Here is a 16458-nt window from a genome sequence, read left to right as displayed (position 1 = left end):
AATTCTAGTTCACTTTTGCTTTTAGTCGAGTACTGCAGAGAATCCAGACAGAACCACTCCCCATGGAGGAAGACACCCCACCACAGAGCCTCAAAGTATGTACAGGGAACATTTAAGTACTACTTATATGGTTGTTTACTCATTTACTTGATCTGTTTCATATATATGTTTACCTGTCAGTAATAATATCATCATTGATTTGAATTATCGTCCATTTCTCAAACAGGATGCAGTGGTGATGAAAAACATTTTGTGCCATTTTTTGAGGGGCCCCACGAAAGTGAGTGTGGAGGAGGTGCCCTTGTCGCCCCCTGGTGAAGATCAACTGCTACAACAGGTATACCACGAGCCATAATGGTGAGTCCATGTTCCCGCGCTAGCTGGAATAAAACACACAGTGGTTGGTTCTCAGGTCCCATATGGTCTAGCGGTTAGGATTCCTGGTTTTCACCCAGGCGGCCCGGGTTCGACTCCCGGTATGGGAATATATTATACGGTATCACGTGTTTTCCTAAACGTCAATCAAACCGTATAATCCAACCCTGAGTTTATGAAATAGAAAACAATCTAGATGTGTCCATTACTGTCAGCGATAAACTCATATCGGCAGGATAAACACCAATTTAACTTTGTGTGCAGTTTTACACAATGTCCAGTGTTGGTCAGTTATGTGTAAAGATGACCAGCGAGCTTTGCTGGAACCAAACATGTCAGTGGGTCTTAAAGTGACGGACCAGATGCCTCAGTAACGACTGCTCCATCTTTTTCTAACAGTCTGCACACACACCGACACACGTGTCCTGCTTTTTGGGACTGGCGCTGGTCAGTATGAAGTCCGTGGTTTGGTCAAAGTGAGTCGTCACCATCACCTGACTGACCCGCTGTGATCGTATAGTGGTCAGTACTCTGCGTTGTGGCCGCAGCAACCCCGGTTCGAATCCGGGTCACAGCAGCGGATGTGAAGCTTTTGACTCTGTGAAGGAGGTCATTTTAATGTCCTCCTGGGAAAATATTTGCGAAGCCCCTTAACACTAGCACGACCGGGATTTCACTCCTACCTAAAACCACCATAATAATAATAATAATTATTATTATTATTATTATTGTTAATATGATGATGAGGATGATTATTATTATCATGATTATTATTATTATTAGGGTGCCTCCTGGGCGCCTTCCTTTAGAGGTTTTCTGAGCATGTCCAACTGGGAGGAGACCCCGGGGTAGACTCAGAACTCGCTGGAGGGACTACATGTCCAATCTGGGGGGACTACATGTCCAATCTGGGGGGACTACATGTCCAATCTGGAGGGACTACATGTCCAATCTGGAGGGACTACATGTCCAATCTGGGGGGACTACGTGTCCAATCTGGAGGGACTACATGTCCAATCTGGAGGGACTACATGTCCAATCTGGAGGGACTACATGTCCAATCTGGAGGGACTACATGTCCAACAGCTCCTGATGTGTGATAAGAAAGGAGAAGAAGAAAGCAGGAGGTGAGGAAGAGGTGTGGGTGAGGAAAAGACTGATCTCACATGGAGCCAGCGGTCCATGAGGGTGTCCTCTTCATCCTCACATGGGATGAGGATGCAGTCTGGGACCTGTGGCAGATGAGTCTGCAGCTTCCTGCAGACATTGTGGACTTCCTCTGTAGCAGCTGCAAGACTGCGTCCTGCAGCCTTTGTGTCCTGAACCTGAGAACATCCCACACACAGGCACAGACCAAGAGAAAGTACACATGTACACAGTGAAACAGTCCAACACATTAGTCCAGCTCACCACAAGCAGCGCACAACTATACAACTGTACCTCATCACAGACTAAAGGCATATTGTGATGTTTCAAATACACAATGAGATGAACTGTCATGACGTCACATGCAAATGAAGAGATGCTTGTCACAGCTGTACACATCCTGCTCTTCTCTCCAACCCACATCACAGCAACACACATTGTCATTACTTGTGATGTACTTCTAATATTTATCAAAATTTAGCGCTGTATAAATGTAGTCCATTATTATTATTAAACATGTTAGCATTATTGTATTGTTTTTTTCTTAAATATATTTAATGCCAAGCATGCTATGCCTGTAACAAGTGCTGACAGCGGTCTCAAAGCATCCAGATGATACTTCATGTACTTGATAGTGTCTATTAGGACACAGTAGAAATGTATTTCCCTTCAAGCTGACCAAGCTTTGAGAAGCATTAGTTTCAGCTCAATAGGACACCTTGCCCCCCTACCCCCCCAAAACCCCCCCAAACTTTCTTTATTTACAACAATGAGGTACAGTTACAATTGTCATTCAAAAACAGTAAACCATGGCGGTCTATTCCGTTGCCTAGCGACACGGGGATCACAGGTTCGAATCCCCGTGTTACCTACGGCTTGGTCGGGCGTCCCTACAGACACAATTGGCCGTGACTGCGGGTGAGAAGCCAGATGTGGGTATGTGTCCTGGTGGCTGCACTAGCGCCTCCCCTGGCCGGTCAGGGCGCCTGTTCAGGGGGAGGGGGAAACAGCGTGGTCCTCCCACGCGCTACGTCCCCCTGGTGAAACTCCTCACTGTCAGGTGAAAAGAAGCGACTGGCAACTCCACATGTATTGGAGGAGGCATGTGGTAGTCTGGAGCCCTCCCCGGATCAGCAGAGGGGGTGGAGCAGAGACCGGGACGGCTCGGAAGAGTGGGGTAATTGGTCGGATACAATTGGAGAGAAAAGGGGGGGGGGGCAAAAAAATAAAATAGTAAACCAGTAAAAAGCAAATTTGTACAAGCCAGACGACTCCAAAGTCCATTCATTGTGAGTCTTTTTAGAGCTCAAGTAAAGTGTACTTCCTTTTTAATACTGAAGGTCTTTGTAGCTTTTTTGTTCGTCACATTTTCTATTTTTCCCCCTCAAGGTTCAAGATTAACTTTATTGTCCCACAAAGTGGGAAGGTTGGCTTGGGCTTTCACCCATAATGCATAAGCTGGAGCTGCACCTGGGGAGAAAGCTGGTCTGGTTGGTGTGCAACCTGCTCACTGGTGAGCTTCCCCTGTGCCGTCTCATTGTTGACCTTGATGGCTCTACTCTGTCAGACAACAAATTATCCGGGCCAAAAGGAAAGCTCCTTGATTCTGCTGCAGACTTGGATATCAATCCAAACTTCACCTGATCTGTGTTGGCCCTCCACTGATCAAGCTTCCTGACAAGGTCATTCAAGATCGCTCAACTGATCAACACTATGGCTATGAAATGTCTGTGCAGCCAGGGACGGAGTGCTTCCTGCAAGGCTGCAAGGCTCTGTTGGAGACTGGAACAGTAAACCACAGCTGCTGGTTCACCAAAGTGAACAGACTTGGTTCTGGGTGTCAAAGCATGGACTTAAAAGGAAGAACCTGAAGAATCTGTAATTCATTGTGGAATTCACCACTGGAGGGTATTATCCATGTTGGTTCAACGTGAAGGTGAAACACTCCGGGATCGAAGGGCCTAGCCACATCCTGTTTCAGCTGGACTGCCTCAAGTCCCAGAGGAAGGAGGTGCTGGACCTTGTGATGCTGACTGTGAGAAGATCTGCTTGGTATGCCCACAGTGAAGCCATCTTCCAAGCACCGCTGTGCTCTGAGGATCAGAAGGAGAGGATTGAGGGGGGGAGAATCCTGTCCATCAGGGGAGAGGGGGACCCAGACACTCAGCTAGGGGACTCCTCTGTCAGGACCCGAAGGACACCTGACATCAAATGTGATGCTTCCAGCATTGGTGACTTGATCAGCTGGTCAGAAGGTGTGTCAGAGCCACCTCTCACCTGCTCCCTAAGCACCTGGGAGGTGAAGAACTTCACCAACACCCCATGGAGGTGCTCAACTGGTCTTGTCACACACAAAGCACTGAGAGGGTTGTTAAAATGGTGACTGAGGCAGGAAAAGAGGGATGGAAGGATCCGGGCTCAGGAGACCAGCAGGAGGCTGATGTCCAAGAATGACTCAAAGCAGGACTTGCGCAACCTGGCAAAGTTCTAGAAGTCAGGAGATTGATCTCTGTAACGGTATCCAGTGATATATGTGCAGTTCACCTGTTAATACATACATACATTTGATTTGGCTTTGTCAATATAAAGGATTTCCCTTATATCTTTTAATATCTTGTAAAGGGGTTGAAAGGGCAAACTGGCAAATTAGAAATACAAAATGATGTAGGTTAAAGTTATCCTATCCAAAACATAAACTCTTCTTTGAATCCCCCATTAAAAAATCAGAATTTTGGAGCTTTGAAGAAGACATTAACTGGGATGGGTCAGTAACTACCCGAGTTGTTTCCTTTTTTTCTTCCCCCAAGCTCAAAGAGGTTGTGTAAAAGCTAAAGCAATATAGTGCGTCACTAACAAGAAATATTTTAGAGACACACACACATGCACGCACACACACACTCAAGTTTCTCTCCAAACTGGCACTCATAGAGGCCCACATGAACGCTGTGGTAGTGTCCTGCTACTGGTCTTCATAGAAAACTGCAGCCATGGCAAGGCCGACCTTAGCCACCTTCTTGTCCTTGGCCTCAGGCTCCATACTGGTGCAGGCCAGACCCATCCAGTATGTTTCTGTGCAGGCCTTGTAGTCCATTAGCGTCTCCCCATCCTGCACTGGCGGGAACTCATCATCATCTTCCTCATCATAATCCTCACTTCCCTCTTCAGACCTCTTCATCCTAGCCCTCATCGCCTCCTTTTCCCTCATCCTCTTCCTCCACATTGTCCTCTGACTCTGACTCTTCCAGCCACTCCTGTGTTTCTTCTGCCTCCATGGGTGCATCCTCCCCTGCCGTCTCATCCTCCTCTGATTCTTGCTCACCACCTCCTCCATCCGCTCTCTGTCATCACCTTCCCTTGCACCGTTCTCCCGTGCTCCCACCTCTTCTCCTCCGCTTCCTTCTCCTTCTCTCTGCCTCTCCTCTTCTCTCTCCGTGTCTCTCTCGCATAGTGTCGCCTCCTGCTGCATTTAAAGCAAGTAAACTCAGTACACTCTCTAAACATGTGCCCAGGTTTAGTGCAGAGTCTGCACACACCAACTTGTGTGTGGTGAAAGACTCCACCATATTCTGCACCTCTGAGAGTCTCACATTGTGTGGAGTAGGGGAGTGAGCGGACCAGGTCGTTGAAACGTACCTTTAAGAATCTCGTTCCGTCAGCTATTTCTGTACCAGGCCACATGCCTGGTGTAGTTGGCGATAACGCCTCCCCCCCCCCCATTCTTCCAGCTTTGCCAGCATCTTCCAGTCTTCCAGATAGACAGGCAGGTTGGAGTCTGCAGGTTTTCTCTGGCCATGTGGAGGCTTGTTCACTAATGCCCCTCTCCATTCTACCTCTTTGCTCTCACAAGTCCACACACACAAACACACACACACTGTGCTCTCCTTTTACCTTTCTGGAGGAGCTTTTTGTGTCTCTTCCCAGAGATCCTCTATTGTTCTGATGTGGCTGTCTTATGAGATGCTGGGTTGGCAGTATGCATTACACAATAATAATAATAATAATCATCATCATCATCATTACATGTATAATATGTAATTATTATTATTATTATTATTATTATTGGTCAAGCCAATAATAATAATAATCATTGGTGTAAGTGTGGCTGGTCAATACATGATTCTGTTACATCTTTACCCTTCTCTGCTGGACAATGTCCGAGTATGAAGTACTACTACTACTGCTATTACTACTACCACTACTACTACTACTACATATACTACTAGTATGAAGTACTTATTGTTAAAGTTACACAATGCCTGACCTGTCCACTTTGGCCTCTTTCTCCTTTATCATTATGTAACCCTGTTGAAATGTATTCATTATTATAAGATATCATTTTGAATAAATCATTTCATAGTTTAATAAATAGAATTTACGGTTAAAATGTTAAGATTCATTGACCAGCAAGGAAGTTATGATTTTGCTCAATGAGAGAAATGCATATTGGGTAATGTTCACCTTTTACTGAATACAGCATCTAAAAATGTGAAATATTTGTTGTGTAATAATATATGTGAAAATGCTTTAAAAATGCCTGTAAGAATAGGAAGAAAAGGTACACAAATGTTTTGTGAATTTAGTTTATTTCTGAAACTCTGGTGAATGAGCCAATCACATTGGAGGTCAAAGGGCGAGGGAGGGAGTTGAGAGAGAGCGACGAACGAGTAAGACGCGAGAAGCGTGTTGTCTGCTGAAAAGGAAACCACGAAATGTTATGTTAATGTGGACACCATTTTTAGTGAAAGTGTTCAACCAGGACTCTTATACTAAACTTTAATGGTGATATTTCTGCCCGTTTTGAGTGAACTACTCAGTACAAGAAGACAGAAAGAAGTTTAAGTTAGCTGCTGACTTAGTGGCGAGTGCTTTTGCATGGACTTCGCTAACAAGCTAGCGACCAGCGACCTCGACTAGTAAAGCCTGTGTGGAACTGCGAAACGGACGACGAACAAAGACCCCGACGGAGCCGGATAGCGTTGCCGAGTGGTGGACTTTGCCGAGATCGTCAGCCGCGTGAGTCTTCTCGTCATCGTGAATCTGCTTGTCATATCTCCTCCTGCTGCCGCCGCCGCCTTGGACCTTGTGTATTTGAGGCTACATTCGTACCGTTAATTTGTTTTTTGCCTGCGTGGCGAAGCAGCCATTTTGTTTTTTGCCTGCGTGGTGAAGCAGCCATTTTGTTTTTTTTGCTTGCGTGGTGAAGCAGCCATTTTGTTTTCGCCTGCGTGGTGAAGCAGCCATTTTGTTTTTTGCCTGCGTGTTTAAGCAGCTATTTTGTTTTTGCCTGCGTGGTGAAGCAGCCATTTTGTTTTTTACCTGCGTGGTTAAGCAGCCATTTTGTTTTTTGCCTGCGTGTTAAGCAGCCATTTTGTTTTTGCCTGCGTGGTGAAGCAGCCATTTTGTTTTTTGCCTGCGTGGTGAAGCAGCCATTTTGTTTTTGCCTGCGTGTGAAGCAGCCATTTTGTTTAAGGCTACAACGTTCACAAGTTACACTCAGGCCTGCACCATTTGAACTGGGTAGGTGAAAGTAGGCTAGGTTATTGCCGGCTATTTTTTTCTTGGGCCCTTATGTTTTCAATGTGTATGTGTTTGCATTTGACTGGGAGATTTCAAAAGATATTTGAAAACGAAGCATTTACACACTGAACAATATTTTCTAAGTAAATATTTTAAACTTATAACACAGTGGTGGTGAATGACTACTTTTTATATTTTAAGTGAATTAAGAAAAAGAGTATTTTCTGTTTAAAAGTGGAAGAGTGTTTATGGGTTACAAGTAATTCTAGACATTTTAATTTAATTCTAAAGTGTACGAATTAATGCTTAAATAGTGATTTTGAATGAAAGAGTATTGCATATAGCCTAATAAGTAGTCATTACACACATACAAGTTAAACACTGATATGTTTATTAGTGAAACCCCACTTATTAGATTAGATGTTTTAAAGAACACAGGATAGCCACCTCTCACTATAGCCAAACCCGCTAGAGAGGCGCTACAATTACCATTCTCCCCCTCCCCTCTCTGTCTCTCTCTCTCTGTCTCTCTCTCTCTGTCTCTCTCTCTCTCTGTCTCTCTCTCTGTGTGTGTGTGTGTGTGTCTCTCTCTCTGTCCCTGTCCCCCCCTCTCTCTCTCTGTCCCTCTCTCTCTCTCTCTCTCTCTCTCTCTCTCTCTCTCTCTCTCTCTCTCTCTCTCTCTCTCTCTCTCTCTCTCTGTCTCTCTCTCTCTCTGTCTCTCTCTCTCTCTCTCTCACACACACACACACACACACACACACACACACACACTGTATGTGGTTGTGTGATCCTTGTCTTTGTCTCCAGGTTGTGAGGATTTGCTGCAGAAGTGTCTGTCAAAGTGTCCTGTAGAATGACCCACCTTGGAGGAGCTGCAGCGCCACCCCTGGCTGAACTGATGCAGCGCTGCTCACCTGTGTGTCACGACCTGGTCCTGATCGGGTCAGGTGTTATAAAGTCCATATAAAAACATGTTACTGAAATCAGTTGTGACACTAAAAGAATCATTTGTGTTGATGGAGGCTGACGGAGTAACATCTTAATATAACTGTTAGTCACTGAGATGCTTCTTCACATGTACACAACACCACTACTGACTCTGTCTTGACACCAGCTCAGCACACAATGACTGATGGGGGGACAACACAACACCTGCAGGTGTTGCCCTCCTGTATTTTCAGAACCAATCAGATGGCGCCACCTAGCGGTTGATCTCTTCCATGCACTGTGTTTCAGAATGTGGTGGTCAACATGTGGTGGCAGCAAATGAGACTAATACTAATAACTTCCATGTGACTGACTTGATTTGTGCTTTCACCTTTTAAACTTGGCTCAGGTGGATCTGTTAGTCCCGTTGTCATGGCTACACCTCCGTCAGGATTACTTCACCCTTTTCTGGTGGTGGGGCCACGTGTGGTCCGCTGGCCCCCACACTGGCACCTCATACCCAGTTTTGACACCTTCAGCTCTGAGTCCACACTTCAGTCTTCTGTAAACCCTTGTCAACAATGTCCAGCCAGTCTTCTAGATGAGGATGCAGAGGACACAGAGGAGATGGTCATAGATGCTGGTGAAGCACCACCCATCTACTACACCTTACTACTGCACTACACCCATGCAGGAAGTGCAGCATCTACTACACCTTACTACTGCACTACACCCACACAGGAAGTGCAGCATCTACTACACCTTACTACTGCACTACACCCACACAGGAAGTGGAGCATCTACTACACCTTACTACTGCACTACACCCACACAGGAAGTGGAGCATCTACTACACCTTACTGCTGCACTACACCCACACAGGAAGTGCAGCAACTACTATACCTTACTACTGCACTACACCCACACAGGAAGTGGAGCATCTACTACACCTAACTACTGCACTACACCCACACAGGAAGTGCAGCATCTACTACACCTTACTACTGCACTACACCCACACAGGAAGTGGAGCTGGCGACCATTACAGCAACAATTTATTATTTGTCATTTCCCTTCATGCACTTGTGTACATGAAATTAAATGAAATGCTGTTTCCCCAAACACACAACAGTACAACACAAAGACAACAACACACCCAACCACTACAAGAACACATATCCCCACACTAACACACGTATCCACACTAACACACATACCCACACTAACACACATACCCACACTAACACACATACCCAAACTAACACATATCCAAACTAACACACATATCCACACTAACACACATACCCAAACTAACACACATACCCACACAAAAACATATATCCACACTAACACACATACCCACACTAACATATCTATCCACAGTAACACACACATCCACACATACCCGCACTAACACATATATCCACACTAACACACATATCCACACTAACACATATATCCACACTAACACACATACCCACACTAACACACACACACACACACTAACACACATACCTACACTAACACACCTACCCACACTAACACACATATCCACACTAACACATATATCCACACTAACACATATATCCACACTAACACATATATCCACACTAACACACATATCCACACTTACACACAAACCTAAACTAACACACATATCCACATTAACACGCATATCCTATCTAAACAACATCACTGTCCAAGGGAACGAACACCAGCCAGGATGACTGTTGGAACTGCCGGTCTGCATGGGCTAGCAGTTAGCTTAGCCCGCCCCGCTTCCATGTCCTGTCAGACCGTCCTTGGTGTTTCCTCCTTGGGTGCAGCTCCAGGCAGGGACATGGTCCACAGCCCACCGGACAAAGCAGACCAAGTTCTCCCAGCCTACCTGGCACCAGCTCTCCCAGCCAGACACCCTCGACACACAACCCCACACTCCTCACGACGACATCAGAAACACCACAGTCAACACCAGGCAAGGCCATCACCAGACCGTGGACAAAGACACTGCATGGACGGTACTGGGTGAGGCCGCTGCATCTTCCCACACGGGAAGCGACACACAGCAAACTGACCTTTGAAACCAAGTGCACGCCCAATGACAATCAAGGCTGTTTTTCCTTAACAAGCCCACAAGACTTAATGTCAACTAGTCAGTCCTCAGTAGATGTTACACCTGCTTTACTGAGTCAGCAGTGACCTTCAGTTCAACAGCTTGGCATGGCTCTCTTAGTAAAGTGAAGCTAAAGAGGGGGATATTGCAGTTCAGAAACAAGACCATGTCTTCTAAAATTGGTGTCAATGCGTTAAAACTTAGAAACATCAATAGAGCAACTTCAACCCAGAACCCTTGAGAGTAAGAATATTCAGAGAATAAGTGAGAAATAGATTCAATTTCTGTTTTGTAGAAATAACATCCTGAATATATTCTTTAAATCTATACAAGAATTTAGTGTAAGGGTAGTATCTACATAATACCTTCGTGTGAACTTCTTTTATTTCGTTTGGAAAGAGGAAGTTATTAAGGTCTGACCAAACTTTCTCTGCTAAGATTTCTGGAGAACTTAGTTTCCATAATAGAGTCGATTTGGGAAAATAACGCTGATCTGAGGTCAGTATTTCTCTGATATGGTGATTATTACATGTAGGATCTGATAGATCTTTCCCACCGATTAAGAGCTTGGGAATTTCTCCACTCAAAGGGCCATCTATTAATGGACTTTTGATGAGAAACAGGAACTTTGGTGATATACTTTTTATAACATCGTTATGTGCTTTTCAAGAAATATTCATATCCTTGATACTACTACCATTACTACTACTACTACTTTTGGGTGCTCCGGTTAGGAGTCATCACAGCCGATCATCCGTTTCCATCTCTTCCTGTCCTCTGCATCTTCCTTTGTCACACCAGCCCCCTGCATGTCTTCCCTCACCACATCCATAAACCTCCTCTTTGGCCTTCCTCTTCTCCTCTTCCCTGGCAGCTCCATATTCAGCATCCTTCTCCCAATATACCCAGCATCTCTCGTCCACACATGTCCAAACCATCTCAATCTTGTCTCTCTTGCTTTGTCTCCAAACCGTCCAACCTGAGCTGTCCCTCTAATGTACTCATTCCTAATCCTGTCCTTCTTCATCACTCCCAGTGAAAATCTTATCATCTTCAACTCTGCCACCTCCTGCTCCATCTCCTGTCTTTTCATCAGTGCCACTGTCTCCAAACCATATAACATAGCTTGTCTCACAACCATCTTGTAATCCTTCCCTTTAACTCTTGCTGATACCCTTCTGTCACAAATCACTACAGTCACTCTTCTCCACCCACTCCACCCTGCCTGCACTCTCCTCTTCACCTCTCTTCTGCACTCTCCATTACTTTGGACAGTTGACCCCAAGTATTTAAACTCAACCACCTTCTTCACCTCTACTGCTTGCATCCTCACCATTCCACTGTCCTCCCTCTCATTCACTCGCTCGCTGATCATCACCTCTCCTCTTAACCTAGCTTCTATTACTCTTTCCCATATCTTCATGCTGTGGCTGATCAACTTTATACCTCTGTAGTTGCTACAGTTCTGCACATCCTCCTTGTTCTTGAAAATCGGTACCCGTATGCTTCTTCTCCACTCCTCAGGCATCCTCTCACTTTCCAAGATTGTGTTAAACAATCTAGTTAAAAACCCCACTGCCATCTCTCCTAAACACCTCCATGCCTCCACAGGTATGTCATCTGGACCAATGGCTTCTCCACTCTTCATCCTCTTCAAAGTTCCACGTTCGAGCCACTCACTCACGCCACAGTGTTCACCAAGCTAGACCTGCGCAGCACGTACCACCTGCTGCACATCTGGGAAGGAGATGAATGGAAGACAGCCTTCAACACCCACCTAGGGCATTTCGAGTACCTCGTTATGCCCTTCGGCCTCACCAACGCCCCGGCCGTCTTCCAGGCGTTGGTCAACGACGTGCTGCAGGACATGCTGAACACGTCCGCGGTGGTGTACCTGGATGACATTCTCGTGTTCTCCAGGACTGAGGAGGAACACCACCAGCATGTCCGCCTGGTCCTCCAACGACTGCTGGAGAACAGGCTCTTCGTGAAGGCCGAGAAGTGTGTGTTCCACTCCGCCTCCGTGGAGTTCCTTGGCCACATCGTGGAGAAGGGGCTCGTCCGCACCGACCCCAGGAAGACCCGAGCGGTGGAGGAGTGGGCACGGCCCACCAACAGGACGCAACTCCAGCGCTTCCTGGGGTTTGCAAACTTCTACTGGCGCTTCATCAGGGGGTTCAGCCGTGTGGCCGACCCCGTCACCGCACTCACCTCCACCCTCCGCCCCTTCTCCTGGACCTTGGAGGCAGAGGCCGCCTTCTCGGCCCTGAAGAGGCTGTTCACAACGGCTCCGGTGCTCGCCCACCCGGACCCGTCCAGGCAGTTCATTGTGGAGGTGGATGCATCGGACACGGGCATCGGAGCCGTCCTCTCCCAGCGGTCGGAGGAGGACCAGAAGATCCACCCGTGCGCCTTCTTCTCCCGGCGTTTCAGTCCTGCAGAGAAGAACTATGACATCGGCAACAGGGAGTTGCTGGCTGTCCACGCCGCCCTAGAGGAGTGGAGACACTGGCTGGAAGGAGCAGGGCAGGCGTTCATCCTATGGTCCGATCACAAGAACCTGACCTACATGCGGACGGCTAAGAGGCTCAACCCCAGGCAGGCGCGCTGGGCTCTCTTCTTCAGCCGGTTCGACTTCACCCTCACCTACCGCCCGGGCACCAAGAACGTCAGGGCAGACGCCCTCTCCCGTCTGTTTCCCGAGGGGTCCCCTGACGCCCCAGACACCATCCTTCCCCCGGCCCGGGTGGTGGGTGTCATCACCTGGGCCATCGAATCGGTGGTGAAAAGGGCCCAGGCAATGGACCCCAGCCGTTTTGCCTGCCACCCCGGTGTCCACCGAATGGCGGCCTTCATCCGCAGGGGTTTCTGGTGGCCCACTATGGAGGCAGACACCAGAGAGTTCGTGGCTGCCTGCACCACCTGTGCCCGCAGCAAGGCTCTCCATCGCCTCCAGCAGGTCTCCTCTGCCCCCTTCCTGTCCCACATTGCCTTGGACTTTGTAACTGGCCTCCCCCGTGTCCCAAGGCAATGACACCATTCTGACCATTGTCGACCGGTTTTCCAAGGCCGTCCACTTTGTTGCCCTCACCAAACTCCCCTCTGCAGCCGAGACGGCGGACCTTCTCGTCTCCCACATAGTCCGACCCCATGGGATTCCCCTGGACATTGTCTCTAACCTTGGTCCCCAGTTCACTTCTAAGGTGTGGCAGGCCTTCTGTAAGGGGATTGGGGCCACGGTCAGCCTCTCCTCTGGGTATCACCCCCAGACCAATGGGCAGGCAGAGCGGGCCAATCAAGCCCTGGAGGCGGCTGTGCGTTGCGTTACCACCAGTAACCCCACCTCCTGGAGCAAGTACCTGCCCTGGGTGGAGTACTCGCTCAACTCCATGGAGAGTTCGGCTACCGGTTTGTCCCCCTTCGAGTGTTCCCTTGGCTATCAACCCCCTCTGTTCCCCCATCAGGAGTTGGAGGTGGCGGTCCCGTCCACGGGGGCCCATCTCCGCCGATGTCGGCGCGTTTGGAAGACCGCCCGGGCCGCTATGTTGCGAGCTACAGAGTGGGCCCAGCGCAGCGCCAACCGGCGGAGAGTGCCGGCCCCAGCCTATCGACCTGGCCAGAGGGTATGGCTCCTGGCCCGGGACCTGCCCCTCCCTACCCTCAACCGGAAGCTGGCTCCCCGCTACGTCGGTCCCGACACCATCGACCGCATCGTCAACCCATTGGCGGTGTGTCTCCATCTCCCTACCTCACTCAAGATCCATTCCGTCTTCCATGTCTCACGCCTCAAACCGGTAGCCTCCTGCCCCCTGTCTCCCCCCGTCCAAGCTCCTCCACCCCCCAGGGTCCTCGACGGTGGTGACATGGTCTGGGATGTCGACCGGCTGCTCGCCGTACGCCGCCGGGGGCGTGGGTACCAATACCTGGTGGACTGGGTCTGCTATGGGCCCGAGGACTGCAGCTGGGTTCCCCGGTCCTACCTGGCCGACCCCGCACTGCTGGAGGAGTTCTATCGGGCCCACCCCAACGCCATCGGACGGTCGCCCGGTGTCTCCCGTAGGAGGGGGGGGTCCTGTTGTGGTTACACCGCCCTGAGCTACCTCCCCGGCACATTCAAGCCAGTCCCCCGGCTCGGACGTGCCGGAAACATCCGAGCGCTCGGCTCGCGCTCTGAGGAGACGAGCGCTGCACTGCACCAGGTGTTTGCCATCATCCATCAGGCACAACTGTGGCCACCAGGCAGCCCTCTACAAGAAGTCTCCCAGAACACCACTCCGTGCTTCGACGTACTGAACCCTGTGACTCTCCCTCCGCGACTTCCACGCCTCCCCGCGTCTCCCTCTTCCCCAGTGACCTTCACGTTTTTCCCCGGACCTCTCCAGCGATCTCCCCCCGTGTCCCTCTACCTGGACCCCTCCTTTCGGACTCGACTTCCCGGATCTCGGACCCGGACTTCCTCGGACAACCCCTCTCGGATCACGGACTGGACTTTCTTGCTAGGTGCACGCACATTATTTCAACACCCCCTTGTCATTTACATACTGCACCACACATAGGCTAAGAACACTCACACATAGTTATACACGCAAACCACGGGACACCACACACAGTTTAGTCACACATCCCATTAACGGAACGCTTTTTGCACCATACATTCCCCTCCCCCAATAAAACCGCCCTTTTTGGATTTCGAAGTCATCCTGTGTCTGTCTGCCTTGGGTTTCGCCACACTGGTTGGGTTCTGGTGCGCGAGCATAACAGTGTGTTCCCTATTGCAAAGTCCATACTGTCTGTGAAGGCTTGGTAGGAGGTATGTAAAGGCAACCTGAGGCAGTTGATGCAAGTATTGGCCAGTGGTAACCTTGACTCGAGCAATTCATGAAGAAAAGTGATGGATAGCTCGCGGGAGAAACTGATCGGAGGGATCTCACTGGCTCCAGTTGCGAAGGCCAGGATTTTCTGAAGCTTAGATGATCCTTGTGCCTCTACCGAAATAAACACACCAGAGAATGTTAATTGAAACAATAACATAAATAAAACATAATAACGTTGATTATCAGCATCAATTCAATTCAATTCAATTCAATTTATTGTCATTAAAAACAATGTGCAGGCACATGTTAAAAATGAAATGAGGGCTGTGGCTTAACCAAACAGTGCAAGAGAGACACAGACAAACAAAGCAAACACAATATAAGATATACAAACATGAAGACCAAAAGCTAAAAATAAGTTAAAAAAGAGCTGGAGTACAAAATATTTAAAAATATCTACAGACATTCAGTGGGTAGCCAGGTTCAGGTGGGCAACAGCATGTGGAAAGAAGCTGTTTTTGAGCCTGGTAGTGTGGGCTCTGAGGCTCCTGTAGCGCCTCCCAGGGCGCAGGGGGGAGAACAGTCCCCCCTGAGGACAGTCCCCCCATGAGGAGCAACACACAGAAGCCTACCCAGCAAGCATTGTAAATAGGGGCAATTCTTACAGCATGGTATTGCTTACCTTCTACCTCCTGCAAATAGTCCCTCCAGAAGGGAATGACGGTCTCTTCAGCTGCTCTCTTGTTTGTTCCTCATTCAGAAGATCGAATATGGAAGAGATCCTCCAATATGTCAGCAGCGAGTGTATGTGGCTCATGGCAGAGCAAAGGACGGAAGCTCTCTGGGTGCTGTTGGATCACATCTAACACGACAAGTGTCCTCATTCCTACCCTGAATCTGCATTCAAGAAAAGACAGTAAGCATGACTACTGCACACTTGGCACAATCCTTAGCACACACATTAATCTGCCCACTGAGTTAAGTTGATTCAGTAAAATTAAATTCCATAAAATGCCCTAATTCAACATGCTGCTATTACAAATAAAGCGGACTGAACTTGAAATCAAGACAAACCTTTCAAATGGTCCAGGGACCCTGTAGATCACTTGAAACATGAGGATGTCCTGAACAAGCAAATCTCTGTCCTCTATACTCCTCAGTGGCCTGAGACAGCCTGCATTTGCCAAGTAGTCCAGCAGTGGCGCTGTAGCCCATTTCAGGTCATCCAGGGCAGTGCACTCTGAGATATGACATCAGAAATACACAAAGGTCGCAAAGAATGGTTAATGTGACATATATGAGAGATATATGAAGCAACTTTTAACAGTGCTCTTCTCATAACCCTCAATGCCGAGAGTGTCCACATACCATTTTTGTTACAACCAGAAATCTTAATGCAATCATTACTCATTGCAGTTGATATACTACAGCTAACAAGTCAAACAAATCCATCTAACCATTTTGGGTGGTTCCATTAACATGCGGATTAAAATGACATTATCCATAGAACAACAATCTGCACAATTACCTTTTTGACCTTGTCATGTAGGTCAGTATCAGAAATGT

The 16458-nt window shown here is 48.1% G+C and overlaps 2 non-coding genes across 2 annotated transcripts; both read left to right on the top strand.

Annotated features, from left to right (window-relative positions):
- Positions 1-413: 413 nt before the first annotated feature.
- On the top strand, positions 414-485 carry trnae-uuc (transfer RNA glutamic acid (anticodon UUC)). The gene has a single exon. It is a non-coding gene; the product is annotated as a tRNA-Glu (tRNA).
- Positions 486-880: 395 nt separating this feature from the next.
- Positions 881-952, top strand: trnah-gug (transfer RNA histidin (anticodon GUG)). The gene has a single exon. It is a non-coding gene; the product is annotated as a tRNA-His (tRNA).
- Positions 953-16458: the final 15506 nt, after the last annotated feature.

This window comes from Lampris incognitus, chromosome 15, assembly GCF_029633865.1.
Source record: "Lampris incognitus isolate fLamInc1 chromosome 15, fLamInc1.hap2, whole genome shotgun sequence".
Taxonomy (NCBI): Eukaryota; Metazoa; Chordata; class Actinopteri; order Lampriformes; family Lampridae; genus Lampris; species Lampris incognitus.
This window is presented reverse-complemented; position numbering and strand designations above follow the sequence as displayed.